The 15,809-nt window shown below is 49.5% G+C and overlaps 1 protein-coding gene across 1 annotated transcript in view; it reads left to right on the top strand.

Moving 5' to 3' along the window:
• Nucleotides 1-2,184: 2,184 nt before the first annotated feature.
• CHDH (choline dehydrogenase) overlaps nt 2,185-15,809 on the top strand; it is a 39,995-nt gene continuing 26,370 nt past the window's right edge. The window contains exon 1 of the mRNA XM_088478678.1: nt 2,185-2,235. The gene's annotated coding sequence lies outside the window, so the exon portion shown is untranslated. The remainder of the gene's footprint in view (nt 2,236-15,809) is intronic.

Genomic DNA, 15,809 nt, shown 5'->3' on the forward strand with positions numbered 1-15,809 from the left:
CTACTCTCACTGGCTTTAATTGAGCTACTCCTCTGGACTGGACCTGTCCTCCCCTGAGTCTGAGTCCCTCTCTGACTTTCAGTCTGATGGTGGTGGTCAGTGGTCTTGGCTCTGGTCAGGTGGTGGTCTGGTACTGTTGCCCCCTGGGCCTGTCACACACAGTCTCCATTCCGAGTCCACTATCCTTTCTCCCTTTTGCCTGGCCTACGCCTGCCTGCACCTTCCGGGCTGGCTGAGGCTGGTGTGTAGTCGGATACGGCGGCAGTGCTGCTGCTGCTGATTGGCTGCACATTCAGGCAGTTTTGGCTTACAGTTGGTGACACTGGCAGTGGCACTACTAGACTTCCTCTGTGATAGTGGTTGCGTCTCTGATAGGCGCGGCTGCACAGCGGAGTAAAGTTCCTTCCTCTCATCATCCTGCAGTGAAAGGTGCTGGCAGGAAAAGCGTGGCAGGGCTTTTATAATCCTGGCCACGGGATCCAGTCAAAATCCCGACAGGATGCCGGCACCAGAAGCCCGACCTGTCAGAATCCCGGCACGGATATCCCGGCCACCAGCATCCCAATTCTAAGTACTGGGGTTAGGGTTAGGATTTAGGCACTAGGGGGGGTTAGGGGTTTGGCACTAGGGGGAGGGTTAGGATTAGACACTAAGTGGGGAGGGTTAGGTTTAGGGTGTGAGGAGGGGGAGGTTAGGTTTAGGCACCAGGGAGGGGGGGAGGTTTAGGATACTGACCGACAAGTGTCAGTATCCTAAAGCTGAGTACACACTAGCCGATATGTCGTCCGCTCTGGCGGATCGGATGACATTTCGTCCACATCTGGCAGTGTGTACCCGCTATGTTGTTGATGATGCGTGCTCCTGGGCATCATCACCGACTTCGCTCGTTGGACCTGCATGTAGGTCCAATGGGTGATATCATAAACAGGGGTCAAGCTGCTGAACAGCAATGGCCCCCGATGTCGCTCTGTCGCTTCCGGCATTGGCAAGTGTGTGACCCGCTGCCTCTGATATCATGCTGGGTACACATCAGCTAATGTGTACCCAGCATAACCCTGTCAGGATGCCGGCGTCAGGAATCTGGCCTCCGAGATCCCGACCACCGGCATCCCATACCCAACCCCAGGGCACCAGTCATTTGGTGGTAGTGTTACACATGCTGCACGGCTGGAGCTGGCGCTGTAACCCTGACCTCCCCCAGTCTCTCATACTGACTGACTTATTGCTGCACGAATGAACAGGAGTCAGCGGCCATTTTTAAACTAAAAAAAAATGCAAATTCTATTTTTCCTCATTTTTTTTTTTAAATGATTTCCCGATGGTCCCGTCCGAGTACATTTTTCATGGTTTTCAGGGGGAAAAAAATGGTAAGTGGAAACACTGGTGTTAAGGCCAAATGATCTCACAGTTGCAAGTTGGTCTGCAGTCAGCAGTTAGCTGCTAACACACAGGGTGAGATGTATCAAGCTTTGGAGAGTTTGCACAAAGCAACCAATCAGCTTCTGACTTTTTTTTATAGACTGTTCTAGATAAATGGCAGAGAAGCTGATTGGTTGCTTTGGGCACTTTTTGCTCTCTCCAAGGCTTGCTACATCTCCCCCACAGACAGGTGGCCAGGCATTCTATGCTGTATAGAATTCTGAAAATGCCTGAAAATAAAGTGATGGATTACAATAAGGTTAGCCTAGGGCATCACGTATTGTATTACATGGGACCATACACACTGCAATACCGCAATGTACACACAGGGATATATTTACTAATGGTCGATTTAAATTAATTAAAATCAACCTTTAGTAACTATACCCCACAATCTTAAGGCAGTGCTTTTAAAGGGATTGTAATGGGCAAAATGTTTTACCCAGTGGATGATGTTTTACCACAATATACCAATGCAACTTTTACATTTTACATTTGCAAATCCTTTCTGTTTACTTCTATGGAGTTTGAGTGTAATTTTAGTATTTTATTTATTAGCGTACCCCACCCTGTAGTGGATAGTGCCTACTGATCACAAGAGCACTATCAGGCCATGCATTTGAATGTTTGCCTATGACATTTATGAAGTTCATTGTTCTGTCAGTGTTACAGCTTTAAGAACCCTCCCTCCCCTCCCCCAGCAAACTTGCATACTGTATTAAAATTTATCCCAGCAGTGAGAGCACAGAGAGTTGCACAACTGCAGTTTACATGGTCAGAAGAGGTGAGTGTGCAGTCACCCAGCTGTGAGACAAGGTAAGCGGGACCCCTCCAAACCAAAACATGATTATGAAGAACTATTAATGCAAATTGTTTGCTGTTGTCCAGAAGTGATCCGTGTCTGGTATTTACAGTGTGCTCTACAAATAGTGACACATATGTTTTCAGCTATGACAACTAGTTAACTCTCTGCCAGCAAATTTTGTAATCCTCCACAGAGACAATAAGCCTTCCATAATAGTAAAAAACAATATTGTACACCATGGAATCTCATTTGCTGGCTAAAAAAAAAAAAAAAATATTAGTTTATTGGAAATTGGTAATATTAAGTTTGCAAAATATGTCACTTTTCCCTTCCCAATTGCAATATATTTTGTTTTGTGTTTTTATAATTCCCGGCTGCTTATATTTGAGCAGACAGATCTGCAAGGTGTAGCTCTACTAAAGCTTCTAACCAGACAAGTGGTGGTGTTGCCATACCTGCCATCCATCCGATTTTGGTGGGACAGCCCGGCTTTTCGGCACTACACCGCCTTCCCAGCTGCGGGCTGCAGTCTCCCACGTCGGGGGGGGGATGCTGGGAGGTCCCCTTACTGACTGCTCTGCTTAGCAGAACAGCGGTAAAAAAATTCAGCCTCGCATTTAGCAAAACTTGGGAAGTATGGTGTTGTCCATAGCAACCAAGTAGGTTATGTCTATCATTTCTATAATGCAATAGAGAAAAGATAGCTATAATCTGATTAAACCATCACTTTTATTTTTGCAGGATGCATGACGCAACTCATCACATGCATACCGGCGTTAATTACACCTTTGCAAATGAGGGACTTCCGGTTCTATGAACCAGAAGTCCCTCTGGGAACATTCTGCACATGCGCAGAAGGTTGCGCACGCCGTGGGGGGTGATAGGAGGGATCCGAATACATCACTCTCCGAATAGACGCCCATAGGCTTCTTTAGGGTAACGCCATCTGCAGATGAAGATGGCGTTACCTACCGCATTAAGCAGGGCTTAGTGCATATCAGAAATGCAGTCACACCCCCAAAAACTAAATTTTCAGGGGTATGACTACATTTCTCACATTGCTGCATCCCACCCTAGGAGATATTTTTGTACTCTCAAGAACTTACAATGTTTTGAACATAAATGACTGACCTGTAGCCTTTAGATTTCAGTAGTGAATATGGATGCAGTAGTGAATATGGATGGATAATCACAGATAACCAACATTTATTGATAAGGTAAATGAGATCCCTGTTTACAAATATCTGCAAAAACAGTAAAAGAAGGGAAATAGATAGATAATACCTGGGGTAATTGTGATGCATAAGAGACAACCAAAAAGATGCCCCTCTCACTCCTTACTGAAATCTGCATAAATAATGTTACTTTTATGATATCAATCAATGAGTAGAAACCTCTAACTAAGACTATACCAAATGATATATATGGCATATATATTTCTGCCAGACTGGGCTGGTGCTAGGGTATTCGGTGCCCCACTGCAAACTATAAGTTTGCGCCCTCCAATTGTGTATAAAGGGACAGCCGTAAAAAAGGACGTGGTCTCAAAAGGAAGGGATGTGGCCACACAATAGTACCCAAATTCAAATTATGCCACACAGTAGTGCAGCTTAATCACATTACACCCCACATAGCATTCCTGATTCACATTACACCACACAGTAGTGCCCCTTATTCACGTTACGTCACGCAGTAGTGCCCCTCATAGGCAAACGCAGAGGGGGCTTCCGGTTGCCTGGAAACCCCCTCCCCAGACCACACCATGATGACCACAATAGTAATAGCATATAATAATAAAGTTGCATGTTTTTAAGATCCCCTCAGTGTCACAAATTAAATAATTAGCACCACCTGTTGGTCTTTTAAAATGTGTCAGCCAGTAGTGAATATACTTGTGCACCAACTAGGAGATCTGGAAATCAGGCACTGTTAGAGGTCCACTGATATAGACTATCTATAGAGTCAATTATTAATACTGTACTGTGCAAAATTTCCAGGGCAGTGCTAGATTCTTTTGATGCTCCCCCAGACTCCTGAACTTGCTCAAATGATCTGGAATTGTTCCCACATCTGAAATAAAAACATGTATATTTTGGAATTATTACTTACACTGTACATATAAATACATACGTAGGATGTATATTCTGGCTGGTTAAGAGCTGATTATGCCCTCCTGGACTAACCACACTTGCTTTAAAATCAAGCACTTGAGTAGTGCCCCTTATACACATAATGCCACAATAGTAGTATCCTTTATACACATAATGTCCACAGTGGTGTGCTCATACACATAATGTGCCCCTTATACACATAATGTCCACAGTAGTGCCCCTTATATGCATAGTGCCACACAGTAGTGCCCTTTATACACATAATGTCCACCATAGTGCCCTTATACACATAATGTCCACAGTAGTGCCCCTTATATGAATAATGCCACCCAGTAGTGCCCATTATACACATAATGCCCACAGTAGTGTCTCTTTCGCATATAATGCCCACAGTAGTGTCCCTTTTACACATAATGCCCACAGTAATGCCCCTTATACACAGTGCCCACAGTAGTAGTGCCCCTTATACACATAATGCCCACAGTAGTAGTGCCCCTTACACATGACCACTGTAATAGTGGCCCTTTATACACATAATGCCCACTGTAGTAGTGCCCCTTACACACAATTCCCACAGCAATAGTGCCCCTAACACATAATGTCCACAATATTAGTGCTCCTTACACAAAATACCACACAGATACACAGCACTGTACTTACCTTACTGTACTTACCTGCTCCTGCATCCACTGCTCTCTGACAGTTTTTCACGCTCGGTACTATGGAAGAGATATCATGACATCTGCCGGAGATGGAAGGTGGAGGTGGAGCCTCCAGCTGTAGGGAAGGAACCGCCGGGCGCACACTGGTAACAAAATTTCACCGGGTGCCTGGCAATGGAGAAGGTGGTGTCAGAGCCTCTCCAGCCCAGCGCCTACCCGCTTCACAGAGCCGGCTTATCACATTGTGCCGACACCCAGAGGCAGTTTAAGAGAGGAGAGCGCTCATGTACAGGCTCCATGTGGGGCCCATCCTCTCTGGCAGCGCAGTAGACTCTGGCTTTGTGCAAGAGTCCGCTGCACATATGCAGGTCTCCAGGATCATGGTGCTCTTGCCAGGTTCCCGGGGACTTCTCTCTTGTGCATTCGCTAAACACCAGAAAAATGGGTACGCCATTTTCCCAGTGATTTCTGCCATACTGCAGTGCTGACCAATGCGGGACTCCGGAGAGGTAAGTATAATTATGGGTGTGCGGTGTAAGCCATGTGCACCACACACCCTGCACCCATTATAGATATGACAATGACTGCTGCCTGAGGCCACTACATTCGCCTAAGGACCCTCCTAAGATTGTCATACAGTTGTAATGCCCCCTTGTATGGATATCCCCAAATGATGCCCCTGAGAGGCATGAGACTGATGGGAGACCCTTCTGGGATGTGTCAATAGTGTAGTACTGGAGCGGGAGCAATTAAATATCTCCCACACAGTGCACAGGAAAAAATAACTGCAATTTATACCCATCTAGTTATGGCTGAAATTTTATTTTCTGTAAAAAGAACTTTCGAGTCCCGTCTACCACTAAAGTAAGAGACAAGGAATGTACTTGAGAGGGGCTTCAGTTAGTGACCAAGCTGTGAGTTATGGAGAGAGTTCACGAGGTGCAGCCATGCCAGCAGCTGTCAGCCTGACTTGTCAGAGAGTTAGGGGTGTGAATATACTGTATGTTATAACATTAATCCTAGGAGGAGTTTGTGTAAAGACTTTTCATCGTTGAGTGCCAAGCATGACAGTGTGCAGGGACTAATGGTAAAACATAGGGGGATATGGATCAAGCCTTGGATGGAGATAAAGGGCCTGATTCAGCAAGGAACGCACGCTAGCAGACGCACGCACAAGTCCGCTGTGAGCATATGCTAATCAATGCATACGCACGGAGACCGCAGCAGAAGATGCAGACCCCCAGCCCCATATTAAGCCGCCCATCTCCCTTTACTCACAGCCTGATCAGTTCGCCAGATAGCAAACTCATCGGTAACATCTAGAACCATCGGACTCATATGCACAATAGCTGCCAATCCGGCAGGGAAAAAGCTGCCAATCCGGCAGGGAAACGGATTGGTGTGACACACTACTTCTAGGCACTAGCACTCTATCCATCACAGCATTGCTGACCGTTGTGCACTCACTGGGACTTACTATCCAGGTGTGGACATCGGGGTGTCCAGCACAAAGAAACCTCTCCAAAGTCTGGGACCTGTGTTTCCACACAGTGGGAGTCGGTGCAATATTGACACTACCCGGCAGTGTGCACTGGGAACAGTACCAAAAAGCACTACCCTGAGGTGTGCGGTTACTGTGGGACTCGGACCATCTTTGGAATCGTCCAGCTGTGGATATTGGCAACAACATAAATAGAGATCACCTTTGGACGTCCGGGATCTGTTGCATCCAATACTACTACAAACTAATCACATGCTGGTGAATCCTACAAACCGGTAACATATATACAAATTTCCACACTGGAGTCTCAAATATGTATTGAACTTGGTTTTGGTGCATTACAGACTGTGCCGATTAAGGGTGTTTTCTCTGGCTAAGAGCTTTTTTTGGACATGCATGTCGATCATTGATTATTATTTGTGCTCATGCTCAATCATTCACTTTTTTTTTATTTTTTATTCTTTTTATTGAATCAGAGACATAAAGACAAACAGTTCAGTTCGACAGTAAGTCAAAAATAGGTTTGTGGCTACATAATAGCAAACATCATCAATTTGGTTTAACAAGATATCAGAGTATATGTGATACAAAATATAAATAGCAAAATAATGAAAATATAAGTAAAGTAAGTAGTATAAGTAATATATGTGAAGGATGCACTGTGTGGGATCCCACTATTGAGCCACTGGGGGATCATTATCCAGCAAACATAAAAGGTACCACGAGGAAGAAGAAAAACATTTGATAAGAAGTTGTAGTGTAAAAATATAGCTCTCCCATATTTCAAAAAATTTAGCCACCTTGGATTCTTTGTCCAAAGAAGCCTCTACCCAGTCCATTTGGAACAAATACAATAACTTTTCTTTAAATAATGAAAAGGGAGGAGTGCCTGGTTGAATCCAAACCTGTAAAATAGTTTTCTTAGCGGCTGCATTAATTGCCAACAATAGTTTGCGACAGCCCTTTGTGATACGTTGGTCTTGGGGGAAAATACCCAATATTGCCCATATAGGATCAAATGGCACAAAATCAACTAAATTAACCAGAGCAAATTTACGAACCCTTAGCCAAAAAACTCTAATCGGGGGCAGGACCACAGGAAGTGAAAAATATCTGCGTTGTCTTCCCCACAACGGGGGCATGCATGTGAGGTCGAGGAACCCATCAGGAAACTACGGTGTGGGCTAATATACGTTCTGTGATAAACATTTAAAAATAGTTCCTGATAAGAACTAGTAGAGATAAGTCGACAGGAGTCATATAAATTCTTGAGCAGAACATCAGGCGTGAGTTGAGGGAATTGGCGTGACCATAAGGGCAGACCTGTTTGAAGAGTTTCGTAATCCAAACTCTCTCGCAAAAATAAGTAGTGGTGGGATATCGCCTTGCATGTGGGTGGGGGAACCGATAGTAACGCATCTAAATTGTTAACCCAGTCTTTATCAGATAAATATTTGGTGACCTGTCTTATATAATGTTGTACTTGGTACTTTTTATTGTCAATTGTACCATTTAGTGGATTATGTTATGAGTTTTTACTTGACTTGACAGTATTAAATGAGTTTTTACCTTTAAATGTAGCGCTGCTTAAGTTGCTTTGCACAATAGTGGTTGACCTGACCTGCCGCAGGATTTTGTCCGCTTCCTGTGTACAGCTTACGGTATGGCTTTAAATGCCGCTGCTCTGCCTTAATTACGCACGCCCCTATAATGGCATTGTAACGCCTGCATTCGCCTGAACACCCCCCTTCACCACCCACAAACGGCACTTCCTGTCAATCAATATCGGAAGGGTCTGCGTACACACTGCGTGTAGTCTGCGTACCATAACCAATCGCACTGGCTAGTTCGCGCACGCTCAGTGCAATGCATGCGCAGAGCAAAAAACATCGGGAAAGTGTGGGCATGCGTTCTCTCCTTTGCATTCCTTGCTGAATTAGGCCCAAAGTGCAGAAGTTGCCCAGACAACCCAATTAGCTTCAAACTGTCAGTTATCTAGCATAGAATTAGAAATGACAGTTAGGCCGGGTACACATCATAACGTTGTGTTCCGGCCGACATATAGCACCATGCGACGGCAGTGGTATGACGGCGTGACGTTTAATGACATGCTGCATTTAGATATAATTGTACAGGATATCTTTTGATTGACCGTGCCAGCCAGAAGATTTCTACTTCAGGGTCCATAGGGTATCCACAGGATACCTTGGGGTATAGGTGTGACGTCAGTCGCAGGGCACCAAAGAGTTAAGCTTTCAGCCTCCCAGGATGCACTAGGTCCCCCTCCTATACCCCGCCCCCGGGCCAAGGCACCTCAGTTTAGTTTGGTGCCCGGCCGGCGTCGGGTGCACCTGTCGGAGTGGGGGCTAGAAGAGCCCCTGAAGCTTTCTTCAGTGCAGCGGTGGCTGCACATCTGGATTTACAGCATGGACAGTCAGTCCTGACGTCCATGCTGTCTTCCCTACACCCCCGCCGGTACCAGAACGCCGGTACCGATCCGAGGATGCTGGTGAGCATCTGGGGTCACAGCTAGCGGTGACCCCAGATGTTCCGGACCATGGCCGGATCCAAGGGGGACAAAGGTAAGCAGCGGGGTCCCGCGGTGGGTCCCCGCTGGTCACATGGTCCTAAGTCCCCAGGCAGGGGGCTCCCTGGGGACTGGCTGCAGCGTGGAGCCAGGTACTGAACCTGCGCTTTCCACTACCCCCTGGGACAGCGGACCGCAGCGGAGCGGTAGCGCTGCGGCGTCCCAGGGGTTAAATGCATGCCAGGGGAGCGCGCCTTCCCTGTCTCACAGCCGGCGCCTCCCCCGCTGCACACAGCCCTCTCTGCACTGTGCTGACTGGTCCTGTGTCAGCGCTCCTCCCCCAGGCCAGCTTCTCTCTGCTCCTCGGCGGCCATCTTCTCTGCAACGCATGGTGAACGCTGCTGGAAGTCTGGAAGGAAGCATCGTGGTCTGGGTCCCCCCGCATACCTCTCCTCCGCTGTGGCTCAGGTCTGTGTATGCAGCGCTGTGTCCTACCAGGCCCTGTGTCTGTGTAGTTGAGTGATCAGCGCTGTTAGTGCAGGAATTGTTATTTCTCTGCATTGTATGTGACTGTGTTAGCGCTGCCTGTAACTTTTCTTCTCTAAACTGTCAGCTTTATTACTGTCCCTGTTCTTTCTGCTAAAGCCCTTGCGGTGCGGTGCTGCAGGGTGGTCTCTCGCCTATTTAATACTTAATTGGTGAGAGAGGTCACATACGTGGTGCCATCATGTCTGAAAGTGATTTTCCCCTCCGGCTACAGTGTACCACGTGCAAAGTACCGTTAGCGGAGGGGGAGGGTAGCGCGGAGGGCCTTTGCCGGCAGTGTTTGTCCATGGCGCGGCCTATTACGGTTACAGCACCGGTACAGGAGCCGCCCTGGGCTTGTTTCGCTCAGGCGTTAACAGCTTTAGTGGGCCAGTTAGCTCCGCAGCCTGCGTTTACTCCGATGGGTTTGTCCCAGCAGTCTGTGGTGTCGTCACCCATGCAGGGGTTCCCACGACAATTGGTGGTACCCCACAGTCTCCCTATTTCCCCGCTCCCGGGTTCTCAGGAGCCAGCGTGGGTTAACTCCCTGACGAGTTCTGTACAGCACTTGTCGGATGTGTTGCAAGGGGAGTCTGTGATGCGGCCTCATAAAAGGCCGGTGGCGTCTCTGTCCGCTCCTTATGAGGATGACGAAGGGACGTCTGATGATGGGGAGATTCTGGATCCTTACGATCAGGAACCTCTCCATACTAAGGACGCTGATGCTAAGTCCAAAGTATATATTCCTGGACTTATTCGGGCGGTCCGCACAGCCTTGGTGATTGAGGACGAAGTTCCCCCAGCGGCTAAATCTAAGTATGCCTTTTTCAAAGATGTGAAGAGCGATGCCACAGTCTTTCCTCTTTCGGGTCAGTTGGTGGACCATTTAGAGGAGGCGTGGAAACAACCTGGCAAAAGATACCAGCCGCAGAGACGCCTGGCGGTGGCTTATCCGTTCGCGGATAATTATTTTGCTAAGTGGGAATCCCCTCCACAGGTGGATTCTCACGTGACCCGTCTTGTCCGTAGTGCCACATTGCCGATGCCATCCATGTCCTCCCTTAAGGATGCTACGGACCGCAAGGTAGAAATCTGCCTGTAGTCCGCTTATTCCCTTGCAGGGGGGGCAGCACGGCCGGCTATGGCCATTTGCTGGGTTGCCAGAGCGATGGAGCGCTGGGCGGATTCATTAGAGGCTTCTTTTGAATCCGACTGTCCGGCCGAACAGGCGGAGTTGATTGGCAATCTCCGTGATTCGGCCACCTACATCAACGAGGCGGCTCTAGACATTAGTACTCTGGTGTCTAGAATTTCTTCAGCAGCGGTAGCTGCTCGTCGCACCTTGTGGCTGCGATCCTGGAAGGCGGACGCAGATTCCAAGAAAGGTCTGGAAGCGTTGCAGTTTACCGGAGAAGTTCTCTTCGGTCCGGATCTGGATAAGATTGTGGCCACGCTGGCGGCAGCCAAATCTGCTTGTCTCCCGTCGGCCACTGCTCCTTCTGGTTCTGGACCATCGTCCTTTCGGTCATCTAGGGCCCAGGGCAGGCCCAAACCACAGTCGTTTCCTCGACAGGCTGGCCCTAAGAAATCGGTCAAGCCCCGGAAACAGGCATGGAGTACCAGACGTCCGGCCCCCAAGCCAGATGACAAGCCTGCAGCCTGACGGTCCGGGTCTCCCCTTGGGGGATCCCAGGGTGGGAGGCCGCCTGCTGCAGTTCTCCCGGTGTAGGTCGTTCACTACGACAGACACTTGGGTTCTGGAGGTGGTCTCCCACGGGTACGCCCTTTCCTTCCGGCACAGACCCCCGGCTCGATTCTTCACCACGGGTCTACCATCAGACCGGAACAAGGCTACGGAGCTGCGGAAGGTATTGCACACTATGCTCCAGGCTGGAGTTATAGTGCCTGTTCCATTCTCCCAGAGGGGCCAGGGTTTCTATTCAAATCTATTTTTGGTACAGAAACCCAATGGGTCATATCGTCCGATTCTCAACCTCAAAGCACTCAACAAGTCTTTGCGGGTCCCGAAGTTTCGGATGGAGACCCTACGGTCCATCATTCTGGCGCTGGAACCTGGGGACTACATGGTGTCATTGGACATACAGGACGCTTACCTGCATGTCCCTATTCTTTTGCGCCATCAAGAGTTCCTTCGGTTTGCAATCCGCAGCGACCACTTCCAGTTTCGGGCGTTACCTTTTGGCCTGGCGACAGCACCACGTGTTTTCACCAAGGTGATGGCGGTCATGGCGGCTTCTCTGCGGCTGCAAGGAGTCCGCATGTTGCCGTACTTGGACGACCTGTTATTGGTGGCAGGATCTCCAGAGCTCCTGTTACACCACTTGGACCTGACCATTGCACTGCTGCAACGGCACGGCTGGCTAATCAACTGGCAGAAGTCCACTCTAATCCCGTCTCGGAGGATTCTGCATCTTGGAGCCTTATTGGACTCGGGACAGCAAAGGATCTTCGTGACGGAGGACAAGATCTCTGCTTTACAGTCAAGGGTGCGCAGTTGTCTGCACAGCCGCCGGGTGTCCTTACACTCGGCGATGAGGTTACTGGGCTCCATGGTGTCGGTGTTCGACATGGTGGAATACGCCCAGTTTCACTCCAGACCTCTGCAGCACCTGATCCTGTCCAAGTGGAACGGGCTGCCTCAGTCTCTGAAGTCCCAGACGATTGTGCTCACCCCGGAGGTTCGCCTGTCCCTTGCGTGGTGGTTACAGACGACCCACCTCAACAAGGGACGTCCGTTCTGGGTTCCAAATTGGGTCCTGTTGACAACGGACGCCAGTCTTCGGGGCTGGGGAGCAGTTTCGGGTCCACTCTTGTTCCAGGGCAGGTGGACACCGACAGAAGCGGAGCTTCCAATAAATATCTTGGAACTCCGTGCGGTCTTCAATGCTCTCCAGCAGGCACAGCGGTTTCTCCAGGGTCACCCGGTGCAGGTCCAGTCGGACAACGCTACCACCGTGGCCTACATAAACAGGCAAGGAGGAACTCGCAGTCGGGCAGCTCTCGTAGAGGTCTCTCGGATCCTGGTTTGGGCGGAGCGCAATCTTCCGGCCATTTCAGCGGTCTTCATCCCGGGAGTGCTAAATTGGGAGGCGGACTTTCTAAGTCGCCAGGACGTTCATCCGGGGGAATGGTCCCTGCACCCGGACGTTTTTCAACTACTGGTGGACAGGTGGGGTCTTCCAGAAATCGACCTCATGGCGTCCCGGCACAACAACAAGTTGCCGGTGTACGGGTCTCGCACAAGAGACGAAGGGGCGTCTCTGGTGGATGCTCTGTCCGTCCAGTGGACGTTCCGGTTCGCATACCTGTTCCCTCCGGTCTCCCTTCTTCCACGGGTAATCCGGAAATTCAAACAGGAAGGAGGGACGCTCCTGTTGATAGCTCCCACGTGGCCCAGACGGCACTGGTTCTCAGACCTTCAGGGTCTGTCCGTGGACAGTCCTCTGCGGTTGCCGCTACGACCGGACCTTCTGTCTCTGGGTCCTTGCCTTCACCCGGACCTGACTCGGCTGTCTTTGACGGCGTGGCTGTTGAGACGGCCATGCTGAGGTCCCGGGGGTTTTCCAGCTCTGTGGTGCGTACCATGTTACGAGCTCGGAAACCGTCTTCCGCGAGGATATACCATCGCGTGTGGCATACGTTCTTCCAGTGGTGTCGACCGAGAGGTTATGCACCGCGGGAGTTTCGTCTGTCTCGGATTCTCGCCTTCCTGCAAGCGGGACTAGATCTTGGGCTTCGCCTTGCTTCTTTGAAGGTACAGGTTTCGGCCCTATCTGTCTGGTTTCACCGTAGGATTGCTACAATCCCGGATGTGCGCACCTTTATGCAAGGTGTTCTCCGTATTCAGCCGCCCTTTGTTCCACCTGTGGCGCCTTGGGATTTGGCTGTGGTCCTGAGGGCTCTCCAAGGACCGCCGTTTGAACCACTGGGCTCAGTGGATATTAAATGGCTAACAGCTAAGACTGTTTTCCTTCTGGCCATTGCTTCGGCCAGACGTGTTTCTGAGTTAGGGGCTCTTTCTTGTAGACCCCCTTTCTTGGTTTTTCATGGGAACAGGGCAGTGCTCCGCACTCGGCCCGAGTTTCTTCCCAAAGTTGTTTCCCAGTTTCATGTTAACGAGGAAATAGTTGTTCCGGCCTTTAACTCACCGGGTCTTTCCGTGGGTGAGGCCTCTTTGGATGTTGTGCGGGCCTTAAGGACTTATGTTGACCGCACTTCTTCGTTTAGGAAGTCGGACGCTTTGTTTGTCCTCTATGGCTTCCGTAAAAAGGGTTGGCCTGCTTCAAAGCAAACTTTGGCAGCCTGGATCCGTATGGCTATTTCTGAAGCTTATCTTCATGAAGGCCTACCGGTCCCTCCTTCTCTGAAGGCTCATTCCACTAGGTCTGTGGGTCCTTCGTGGGCAGCTCGACGTGGTGCCTCGGCAGTTCAGATCTGCAAGGCTGCTACGTGGTCTTCTGTCCATACCTTCGTGAGGTATTACAGGTTTGACACCTTCGCCTCTCAGGATGCTTCCTTCGGGCGGCGGATTCTCCTTTCTGCACAGGAGCGTCCCCACCCTTAAAGGATACTGCTTTGGGACATCCCCAAGGTATCCTGTGGATACCCTATGGACCCTGAAGTAGAAAATATGAGATATGGTAAGAACTTACCCTTGTTATCTCTATTTCTACGAAGTCCATAGGGTTCCACAGGACTCCCGCCCTGTCGCACCTGTGCTGCAGATGGGCTTTGCTCTGGTCACCGGTTTTCCGTCTCCCTCTGGTGAGAATGTGATTCTTGTATGTGTCCAGATCTTTGTTCTCTCTCTTCCTTCTCCTCCTCCGGCCTATGGCTTGGTAACTAACTGAGGTGCCTTGGCCCGGGGGCGGGGTATAGGAGGGGGACCTAGTGCATCCTGGGAGGCTGAAAGCTTAACTCTTTGGTGCCCTGCGACTGACGTCACACCTATACCCCAAGGTATCCTGTGGAACCCTATGGACTTCGTAGAAATAGAGATAACAAGGGTAAGTTCTTACCATATCTCATATTATCGCAAACGATCCGTGGGAGTGCACAATTGTTGGTACACACTGGGCCTGATTCAGAGCCGGACGCTCTGACAGAGAGCTCGCTCTGAATCAGGGCCGGCCCTCTGATTTTTCAGAACGGCCTCCTGGCTGCTCGCATAGCTGTGGGTGACCACCCACAGCTATAGCGAGCGGCCATGATGATGGTCGCGATGGTCAAGACCATCGCGACCATCGTGCTTGTGACGAGACCCTTGTTGTAGGGTCTCGTTGCCGCAAGCCCAAGAGTGCTTTCGGCTCTAACAGAGCCGAAAGCACTCTCACTGACATCCCATGGGAACGCTTCCGTCTGGGCAGCCACGCCCCCGGCCTGCCCACCAAAGGGGGCGTGCTGTCACTCAACATCGACAGCACGCCCCCTTTGGTACGAGACCTGGAGCGATGGTTTGCCCGTCGCTATCCGGGTCTCGCGCATGCTTACTGGGCCACCATCGACCTGCTTGCGAGCGCATAGCGCTCGCGAGCGGGTCTGAATCAGGTCCACTGTGCGATCCACACGATATGTTGTTCCAATTTGCCTGGAAACAACATATCGTGCCACTATCACTCAAGTGTGTACCCAGCCTTAGAAGCTGATTGGTTGCTGCAGAGATAATAGGCCTGTTAGGACATTGTAGAGAGGGAAAATCTTGCATTAATAATACTGTAATTCAGCTATTGCACAGATGATAACTATATTTATGAAGTGAATTTTGTAACTATAGGTCACAGGAGGCAGGTAATCTGAATTCTCTTTTGTGATATTTTGTTATGTTCTTTTGATGTTGTGTTACAAGTCTGTTCACACTTGTAAATAGGAATTTCCAACCCTCAGGACGCCCTGAGGTGATCGTGTGTAATCTCAGTAGTATGCACATTCATTATGATCCTGTGGAGCAGGATACTGTGATTACCTGGGCAGACCAGGTGCCCCAGGTAGAAGAGATTGATAAACATGCAGCCAGTGTCTAAAGTTAGGTACACACTATACAATTATTGGGCTGATTTGACAATAATCAGGTGATCGCCCTGATTTATTGTATAGTGTTATGCTGGGTACACACTGACAGATACATTGGCCAATCAATTGATCGGCCAATATACCTGCTGCCCGTCGGCCAGTGTGTACCTGCAATATGTCGGTGAATGTCGGCATTCACCGACATATCGCATTGGCTGTGCTGCACAGT

This window comes from Taudactylus pleione, unplaced genomic scaffold, assembly GCF_031769625.1.
Source record: "Taudactylus pleione unplaced genomic scaffold, aTauple2 ptg000217l, whole genome shotgun sequence".
Lineage (NCBI taxonomy): Eukaryota > Metazoa > Chordata > Amphibia > Anura > Myobatrachidae > Taudactylus > Taudactylus pleione.